At 33.6% G+C, this 10,640-nt stretch overlaps 1 non-coding gene across 1 annotated transcript; it reads left to right on the forward strand.

Moving 5' to 3' along the window:
* The first annotated feature begins 3,586 nt into the window (after positions 1-3,586).
* Positions 3,587-3,660, forward strand: TRNAI-GAU (transfer RNA isoleucine (anticodon GAU)). Its single transcript has one exon. It is a non-coding gene; the product is annotated as a tRNA-Ile (tRNA).
* Positions 3,661-10,640: the final 6,980 nt, after the last annotated feature.

Consider the following 10,640-nt stretch of genomic DNA (forward strand, 5'->3'; position numbering starts at 1 on the left):
AAAAGGCCTTGGAATGTACACTAAAAAATGAGATAATAGTTAACATTAGATTGTGTTTTAATAAGACAAAATGCCTCATGAATCGAATGCCTTTCCCTGCCAACTAGCAATAGACATAGCAACTGTGTAGAAGACATAATTCTTTAGGAAAGTTGGCAGTTTCTGTCAAAATTTAAATGCACAGACCCTTTTAGAAAACAATTCTATGTCCAGTAATATATTTTGCAGGAAACCTTCAAATGCAAACAGAAGTGAATTTTCAATGGCGTCCTTTGCAGCATTCATTCATTTAGTGAATATTACCGAGCACCTACAACATGTCAGGAACTATACTAGGTACTAGGAACAAAATGATGAGCAAAATAGATCCAATATAAGCCTTCATGAAGATTACAAATTGGTGAGTAAAAAATAATCAAATATTCACACAGATGGTTAGATATAAACTGTGAAAGTAATATGAAAGTAAATATAGAATGCTATGAGAGCATAATGATGGAGTGTTTACACGAAGGTGAATATTGATGAGATAGTTACAATTCGACTAACATTTCAAGGATAAATACTAGGAGCACGGTAGGGATTAGGATTGAGGGTGGGCACCCTAAAAGGATGGAATCTAGTCTGTGAGATCAGAGAAATACCCCCCCAAGGAAGTGATATTTCATCTGAGATATGTAAAGGGAAAGGGGTGAGACAGAGAAAGACATGTGGGGAAGAGAAGAATTTCCAGGTAAATGAAATTACATGTGCAAAAGTATGAGGAAGGAAAATTTGGGGGACTAAAATAAGGTACTTGTGACTCAAACATAGTATTTCAAACTCTGACAGAAACACTTAAAAATGATTAATAAACACAGAGATAAATTATGTTATACCCATAATATACAATCCTATTAAAAAAATATAGAGAGATGACAGATGGTCTATTGTTAATTGAAAACAAAAATTTATCTCAAAACACTTGATTTAGGAAAAAAGCAAATATAATGTGATAGCATGTGTGTGTGTGTGTGTGTGTGTGTATGTGTGTGTGTGTGTAGGGGCAATGATTTTCAACTCCCTCATATATGAAAACAATACTTTTCCTTTATCATATTTTTAAGAAATTCCATATCCTACACTTTATCTGATCCACAAGGAAATTTTTTTCGTATGCTTGGCAGTTGTCTAAGTAGGGAATAGGAATCTGACTTCAAATGTGATTCAAAGGTATATGGTTTGGACATTTATTTCAGAATACAGATTTTGAATTGCATTGTTGATATTCACAAGATGTTGACCAATTTCCAGTGTCCCATCTCATTCTTTCTTTTATTCCAGATGATAAAATCAAAATTGTGTTGTCATAAAATTTGACTGTGCATTGTACAATTCAGCATCATTACAGCTGAAACATTTAACAAAGCAAATGACAGAAGAAGCAGGTTTGAGTTAAAAATAGTATTTGGGAGAAAATGAATTTTATTGTAGGCCACTTGACTGAGAAATTCATAGAATGATTTTGTTTTGTTTTGTTTTGTTTTCAATTTTTTTTTTTTTAATCTTGGGTTGGAAGGGTCGTTGCAACAAAGAAAATAATAGATTGGATTATCACTAGATAATGTTCTATGACACTTAACTTGAGATTCGTAAGAATCTCAAGTCAATACCGTGTTTCCCTGAAAGGGAGACCTAGCCGGACAATCAGCTCTAATGCATCTTTTGGAGCAAAAATTAATATAAGACCCAGTATTATATTATATTATATTATATTATATTATATTATATTATACTATATTAAAGACCCGGTCTTATAGTAAAATAAGACCTGGTATTATATATTATATATTACATAATATGTTATTACATTATATTATATTACATTACATTTTATTATATTATATTGTATTATATTATATTATATTATATTATATTATATTATATTATATTATATTATATAGACTCGGTCTTATAGTAAAATAAGATCGGGTCTTAAATTAATTTGTGCTCCAAAAGACCCTTTAGAGTTGATTGTCCGGCTAGATCTTATTTTCAGGGAAACATGGTATGTTATACTGAAACCCAAGGAGTATGAAAAAGACAGATTCTAACAAAGAGCCTTAGGACCTCAGAGTCTAAAGTGAGTCTGAATTTTTGCCAAAAAAGAGGGAGAGGTATAATAGTTTATAGCAAATTTGGGGTAGGAAACAAGGAATCTGTATCATACAAAACTTATAAGAGCAAACAATTTGGGAACATACAAAGCTGTGGTAACGGTATCCAGAGTATGAGACCCAGGTTACCGTTTAGCGTTTGTAACAGCTAAAGTATGAGTATGTAAGAAAATAAAGGCCAAAAGTGGAAAACAGTCTTATAGCATATAGCATATAGATGGTATCTCAACTCCCTGGGTGGGATACACAGAAAGAACTCTATAGAAGAAAAGGCTGAAGATCCATCTTGATCATTAATTTATTTAGTATTAAACAATTATTTATGAAGGCTCTATTGCTACATGGTATTATTTGCCTATCAGTGATACAGAAGATAAAAATACTGTCAACCAATTCACTTTTCTGGACTTCATATTCTAGTGGATTCTAGAATATTATAATAAGGACAAGTCCAAAGTAAGAGCAAGCAAAAGGATCTGAAAAGAAAGGTGTGAGAAAATGCAGAAAAAATGTGGTACTCTGAGTGAGATGGAGGGAGAGAATGGGAGGAGGAGGAGGAGACAGAGGGAGGGGAAGAAAAGAGAGGGAAAGGGAGAGGGAGAGGGAGAAAGATAGGGAGAGAGAGAGGGAGGTTGAGATGAAAAGAAGAATATAGTAATCAGCATCAAATGACAAACAGATCAAACTGAAAAATGTCTCCAGGATTGCTCCCTTGGGCCTGGGAAGTCACGTGCCCTATTGATAAGGCTATTTCCAGGAAATACACACACAGTCATGCAATGCGGAAGGTGGTAGTGTGCCACACGAGACAATAAATAACAGCTGAGTAGGTTCCACGGGAGGTTAAGCACAAGTGAGAAAAGGTGTCCACAGTCCAGTACAGAAGTAAGACATGCAGTTTATGAATGTATATATGCCACAAGGCTGAAAAGAACCAGCTTCTTTTGTAAATGGACTTTGATTGCAATTTCTCAGACCCTGTAATATGCAGAAGTTTGCCATCCTAAAATGATACCAGAATAGTTCTATGGCTCGACATTGTCTTGACTGCAAGAGATTCAAAAAAGCAGGTGGAAAGGTATGCTGTGTATTTTATTGTACTCCTCCTGCCTATCCCTCAAAATAATAGAGTGTCTATTGTAAGGCGGTTACTGATAAGCAAACAGAAAGGCAAACATAAATATTTAGCATGAGTCAAAGTACTATGAGAGGTAGAATATATAACATTCAAGCCGCATAGAATATATTAGATAGGCTGTAGTCGCTGAACTGGCAATAGCAATGCATTTGCCCTTTCAAAACAACAAGAAGCATCCAAAGAACTCAGTAAGAATATTAATGGTACCACAGTGAATCAGGAAACCTTTCTGGTAAGTTTGTGCTTCATTTAAAAAAAAAATATCCAGCTTGTATTGAAAGGTGTTGGGGGTGGCCAGTTAGCTCAGTTGGTTAGAGTGTGGTGCTGATAACACCAAGGTCGCTGGTTCGATCCCTGCATGGGCCACTGTGAGCTGTGCCCTTCTTAGGGAAAAAAAGAAAAAATAAATAAAATGAAGAAAGAAAGGTGTTTGCATTATTCCATAGCTAGTGTGACTCTAAGTTATACACGATAAGTTCTTTTCTCAGCAAACATGCATCCCAGTGAGCCCTTACTTTCGCAGTGATACCGTCTTTCATGTATTTATATGTTTCAGCATATGATACGTTAAATGTGTATTGCTAAGATTTATTTGATAGGGTATTGTCCCATTTTCATTGCCCCATCTAGTTTTCTTTTCTTTCCTACAGATAATATAAATCAAAATCTTAGTGCCATAAAACCTAATTGAACATCTTGCAATTCTGTATGATTATAAAGGAATGCTATACATGAACAATGCTTTATATATTTGAGTGGTTTATTTGCCTCTTCTGTAAGATGATACAAATGACAATCAACTTAGGAACCTACACATGGCAGATTTTCACGGTACTATTCTATCAGTTTAGGTGCTATACATGAAACCTGATGAGCCTAGTAATAACTTTAGAAAGCAGGGTTATCAAAGGAATGCCGATTTCAGCAGGAAAAAGAATCATCCACAACTGGAAATCTCTATAGACTGCCAAATTACCCAAAATTCTATTCTGCAAAGCAGTAATCTTTAATGTTCCAATAAAAAGTAACTCTTTTTGGGATTGCTATTGTGTTTGTAATTGCACACTCAGAAACTAATTTGCATAATATTGCAAAGGACCACAGAAAAGGTACTGATAAAAATAATTTAAGGTGACTGAAAAGGCATTTGTGACTATGCTACTCTGCCTTCACTTATTCTTCATTCAATTACCAAGTACCTACTCTATTCCTGGCACACACAAGTCCTTGGAAATAAAGATTAAAACAAACAAACAAACATATTCCATGCGCAAAAGGAGTCCATGTTTTAACACTAACATAATAAACAGACAATAAGCGCAGTTGATATTTCTCACTATAGAGGTATCGTATATCAAGGATTTTTGGGGGTAGGGATTGGAGGCTCAGGAGAGATGAATCAAGGAAGCTACTCAGACGAGATGGCATTTGATGAATTAGAAACACAGACAAGGAATGGAGAGAGAGGACATTCAAGGTAGAGGGAGTGTCATGTGAAAACGCATAGAAAATGAAAGGGCTGGGTGCATTTTATACACATAGTATAATTTAGGTTGACTAAGTATAGGGATGAATGAGAAAAAAAATAGGAGAAAGCAGATGGGAAAGTTAAATAGAAGGCCAGTTAATAATAAATTTGTGTGCCATATTACAGACTTGATTTAATGCTGATGGCAATTAGAATCCATTGAAAAATTTATGTTAGAACATGTCCTAATAAGATTTGCATTTCAAATATATCACTGTGGAATACATTTTACAGAGAGGCAAGTACCAAGATCTTTTAGGTGGCGCTTACAGTAATCAAAATGAGTGATGGTATGAGCCAAAATTAAGTTAAAGGAATGGGCTGAAGGAAAGGGAATGAATTATGAAATATTAAGAAACAAGAATTGACGTAAGCTAGTAGAAGAAAATAAATATCAGTCTCTTCAGAAAAACTGATGTTTTTCGTTAGAACTCAGATTTTATCTGAAATGTTACACTCTCAATTTTAATTTTAAAAAGGATTAATCCAAAAGAATGCTTTGATAGATTTTACTTAAACAGTTTCAAAACATCTTTTTATTGCTGAGGAATGAAAGAGTTCTTGTATAGTCACAGGAAGGGATTCCTGGACATACAAAGCCACGCAAACAAAGCCAAGCAAGACAAGCATTTATTAAAGAATAGGAATACACTCTCGGAATAATGGATGTGGGCATGGCAGGAAGAAGGGCAACTGCACTAAAGAACAAAGAAGTTTAGGATTATATTTGAATAAGGGCAGGAAATATTCAGGGGTGGCAGTTACAGGGGTTCCCAGGGTGGGTCCCTGCTGTCTATGACCACTCCTTCTCTTCAGGAGGAGGAGGATTCCCTTGTAGGAACTGTCTTGGCAATATAGGGGGTGGAGATTTTTCCCTGCCCAATGCTAATAGTGTTACTGTAATCTATTACAATTAGCTGTAGCTGCACCTTTTCTTAAGAAGGATCTTATCTCCTCTTTTCTTTGTTTTCCGCACTTCCTTCTTCTCTCCCTCCCCCTTCTCTCCCTGCAGCCCTGTTCTTTCTGCCTAAGGTAACATTTTCACCAGTCTTTTTTAGTAGGGCATATACCTATATGATACTATATGTTTCATATGAGACTAATTTTTATAAATTTTGGCTCCGATTTTGCCCATATTTTTGTTATAAAAATAAAATAAATTAATATCTGTAAATTTATTAGTGACTGGAACATATTGGTTTTTAAAGAAACAAATATAAACAGTGCATGTTTAACACATATTTTATCTGAGTCCATGTTTGAAACAGCTAAATCAAAAATTTTACATGAGTTCTAAATTCAATACTTCCATTTAACTACCCATTTGGAAAACTTTTAAAAGTTTCCTGATATTTTTTGCTGTTTGGGGTGTGGCATTTAACATCTGTTAAATAGAGCACTGAATTGCTGATTGTTTTTCTGCACTTTCTGAGTTTATTAACATTTTGGAACATTTTTTTGTATTTCCAAATACAACATTTTCTTTTCTTTCTTTCTTTTTTTCATTGCTTTGTTCATTTAGTAAATACTAATAATTTTTACTTTGTGCCTGGTACAGTGCTTAGTAGCTGAGGAATCAGAGGTGAACAGATATCCTTTCCTCAATGAAATGCAATATGTATCTGCATTTTCATTTGTGTATTTGTGACATATATCTCCAAAATTTATACATTTGCACCTGTTCTCTATAGATTCAGATGCTTGTGCAAAAAGCTTTAACTCAGGAAACAATTCTTTTCAAAGACTGTGCTAGAGCTTATTCTTATGCAAATCTATGTGCTATGCTAAGCTTGGTATGCACATAAAATAAAACCATGAGATATTTGTCATTGAAAAGCTCAGCAAAATTTATCACCAAAACTAAGAATAGAAACTCAGAAATACCTTTCTGATATGATATTAAAGTGTTGTAATGCTAAGCTATTGCAGAATGTCTACTGAGAACGAAAATCAATGTCTGCAAAATTAGATTTGCAAGGCAGAACAGTTATTATATTGAATTTAGGCTAAATAATGATCAAAATCAGAAAACTGATTTTTGTGTGCTTCCATTAATGACAGTAAAATTTCTAAGATTACTTTTGTTTTATACTCTCATCTCCACTTTTTTTCTTTTTAATAAACTACCTCTAAAATTCTCTATCACCCATCACTTGTATTATGATTTTGGAGTACCGATTCCGTGAAAAACACTTCACACATCGTCCATTCTGTAGAAGAAAAATGACCCACTTCTCTCTCCTTTCAATGTATAACTTGACCCTGAGGGTACTGTCTTCTACACCTGCTTTTCAACTTTTTTTTTTTTTTAAATCATGCATTCTGCCCTTTTGTGATTTCAGCTTATTTACTTGTATTATCTAGTGTGAAATTAATGTTCATGTGAAAAATACACCTAATCCTTAATTTATTCTGACCTTTCTTTCCTTTGCAATACTTAATAGTGAGTGCATCGTCCGTGGAAACACTATGAGTCTTGCCATCAACTGGAATTAATCCTTATCCTTACCAAGGCTAGATCCTGAATCGTTACCGGCAATTCACACCTACTACAACAGATTTGGAAATAACCATCTGTCCCTTCAACTGAACAATTATAGTTTGGTCTCCATTTCACTCACATTATTATAGATGTTTTAAGTGATTTTTCTAATCTCTTGTCTCTACTTAAAAAATTAATTTCTTTATTGAGCTATATTCAATATAGAAATAGACTGCATATATTTAATATAGACAATTTGATGAATTTGAATATTATTTATATACCTACGAAACCATTTCCAGAATCCAGGTAATAACCATAAACTCCAAAATTTTCCTTTTACTCATTTTTAAAATTTTTTTGTGGTAAGAACACTTGAGTTCTACCCTCCGAAAAACGGTAAGTGTAAAATACTGAATTGCTCACTATAGGCACTATGTTGTACAGTAGATGTCTAAAACTTGTTCATCTTGAAAACTTGCAAACTGGAAGTGCATATTTGTTGAGCAAGAAGTCTCCATTTCCCATTAACCTTAGCCCCTGGCAGCTGTCATTTCCCTTTCTGTTTCTGAGTTTGACTATTTCAGATTTTTCATGTAAGTATAATCATGAAGTATTTGTCTTTATGTGATGGTCTTATTTCATTTTCTTGGCTCTACCTTTGAGTTTATTCTCCTTGGAATTATCAGAGTAATTGTTTCATTTTTGTTTTCTGAAATGCAAAATTGATCATATTACTGACCTGCCATTCAATGGACTTCTGGTTAAGAACAGTAAAGATATTTTTAGTTTATCACCTCACATTGCTATTCACCAAAAGTAACAAAAATGTCATAAATAATAATAAAGAAAATTAAGTTCTTTTAATTCAAATAATGCATTTCAGCAAAACACTTATTGAGGTTAAAATCATAATGCACATTTTTTTCTGTCATATTATGTCATAATAGATAGTCCTATTGAGCAAAAACTGAGTTCTCTTGTTGTAGCTTTGTTGCTAGTAATTGAATGAAGTTCAGTAAGTTATTTTTTACTTTTGTCTCATTCTCCAACTGTAAAATGTTGGACAAGATCACTGAGCTCTATTCAGTGCTAATGCTTTGGCTCTATTTCTCTGTATTGAGTTTTATTAGAGAGAGAAACATAAAGGGAGTGGGAAAAAGTGATTAAAAATTTATTTTTCTGGATGTACACTGAGCAGGCAAGCAGATAAAATTGCAGGAGTAATAAAATAACAGATAACAGAGGCAAATGATAAAAACAGAAATTTGTGACCTTGAGTTATGTTAATACTAACCCTAAGCATTTTTAAAATTTGAGAACAGAAACTTCTGTTTATGTAGAAATAGGAAGGTCATCTTTTGGGTTGTGGGAATATGCAAGGGGAGTTATAGAGATGGGGCACAGAGGATAATTTTACTTACTAATCCACTGTATAAAAACTAAAGTCACCTTGCACTTAAGAACATATTTGCAGCATTCATCAAATTTAATTTTTAAAGCTCAACAAACCTCACAATCTTTTAAACCCTTTCACAAAAATTTGATCCTCGCTCCACTACCCTTTTCCCCAACCATGTTTCTTCTTGCTGCTCCCCAAAAGCTCTCATTTGTTCTTCTCATATCTTTTCTCTCTGTCTTTGCAAACATTTTCCCCCAGAGGAGAGACAAAGGACATGCATAATATTTAAAGCATCCAATTTGGGGTTGATTATTGATTTTATTTTTCTGTTAAGTCATATCTAACTGCTGCTTGTCTCTGCTTACCCAGTTCCAAGCTTTCACATACGTGAACAGGCTGAAATGAATAAGCAAAATATTGACTTTCAAAGAACAGAAAGGTAGACCTGGGAAGGTTTTACTACATCCTCTAATCCAAAATCCTTCCTTTTATAGAGGGATAAATTGAGTCCGGATGGAAGAAGGAACTTGCCGAGGGTCAACCATATTGTATAGACTGAGTCAGATACATTATTTCAATGCTGTTACGCTACAGGGTTTGTCATACCACAGTGAAAAGTGCCTGCTGCAGCTATTTTATGTACCTTTGATTTCCCTGTACTACATATGGGCTACACTGTGCTCAACCTCACATTCCAAAAGATAATCTGCTACTAGGAAATGTTTAAGGAGCCCTAAGTAAAGAAACTTAATATCTGAAATTTGCATGTGCCTGTTTCTGTTGGATATTGTTTACTGGGCTTCTTTACTTATTTTGCTACAATTATGAAGTGTAAACTTGTCTTCTTTGTGTTCTTTATAATATTTACTTGTGCCTGTTGGCACATTCAAGCAAAACTCAAGTTAATTAAATTCTGAGTGTTTTTGTTTTGTTTAGTTTTGTTTTTTTTTCAGAATACACATGCGGCTTGAATTTTGGTGGATGATTGAAAAACCTTACAAAATTTGACTTGCGGTTATCAATGATCACTTTTGACTTTCTTTCTACTGAAGAGACAAAGGAGTTCCTTCCTATTCCCTTTACCATACTGAGTTTATTTTCCATTCAATCTTAAAATGAGAGGAACATTTTTGAGGGTTTTATACTGAAGCAAATTATTAGATTATCACTTTTGGTGAGTCCTCATGTTTATATTCTATTGTATACATCTCTCAAAACTGTAAAACGAGAACCTCAAAGTCTACAGAATTTGGTAGGAAGTTTAAGATTATAATTAAGCTTTGAAGTTCACTTATTTCTCCACAATTATATTTTCACTATATATTTGGGTTTTGTGGATTCCTTACCTTTGTACAAGATATTTTAAATATATATATATATATATAGTTCGATTTACATTTTGGTTCTAAGTATTTGGTATACTCTACTAGTGAAAATAGGATAATTACTGTAATTTCCATTAGAGATAATACAACACAACCAAGTACCAAACAAACCAAATTAAAATAGAAATAAAATAAGCAATCTATAACAAGGTGAAAGTGAGCATCCTTGTCTTGTTCCTGATCTTAAGGAGAATGTTTTTAGCTTTTCCCTGTTGAGTATGATATTAGATGTGGGTATTCTTATTTCACTTATTTGGGTTTTCTCTCTTTTTTGCTTGATGAATCTAGTTAAAGGTTTATCACTTTTGCTTATCTTTTCAATGAACCAGCTCTTGATTTCATTGATCTTTTGTATTTGTTTTTTATTTCATTTATTTCTGCTCTGATCTTTATTATTTCCTTCCTTGTACTCACTTTGGGCTTTATTTGCTGTTTTTTTTCTAATTCCTTTAAGTGTAAGGTTAGATTATTTATTTGAAGAGTTTTCTTGTTTCTTGAGGTAGGCCTGTACTGCTATGAATCTCCCTCTTAACCAAGGTTAAATACTAT

This window comes from Rhinolophus ferrumequinum, chromosome 12 (assembly GCF_004115265.2).
Source record: "Rhinolophus ferrumequinum isolate MPI-CBG mRhiFer1 chromosome 12, mRhiFer1_v1.p, whole genome shotgun sequence".
In the NCBI taxonomy this organism is placed as follows: domain Eukaryota; kingdom Metazoa; phylum Chordata; class Mammalia; order Chiroptera; family Rhinolophidae; genus Rhinolophus; species Rhinolophus ferrumequinum.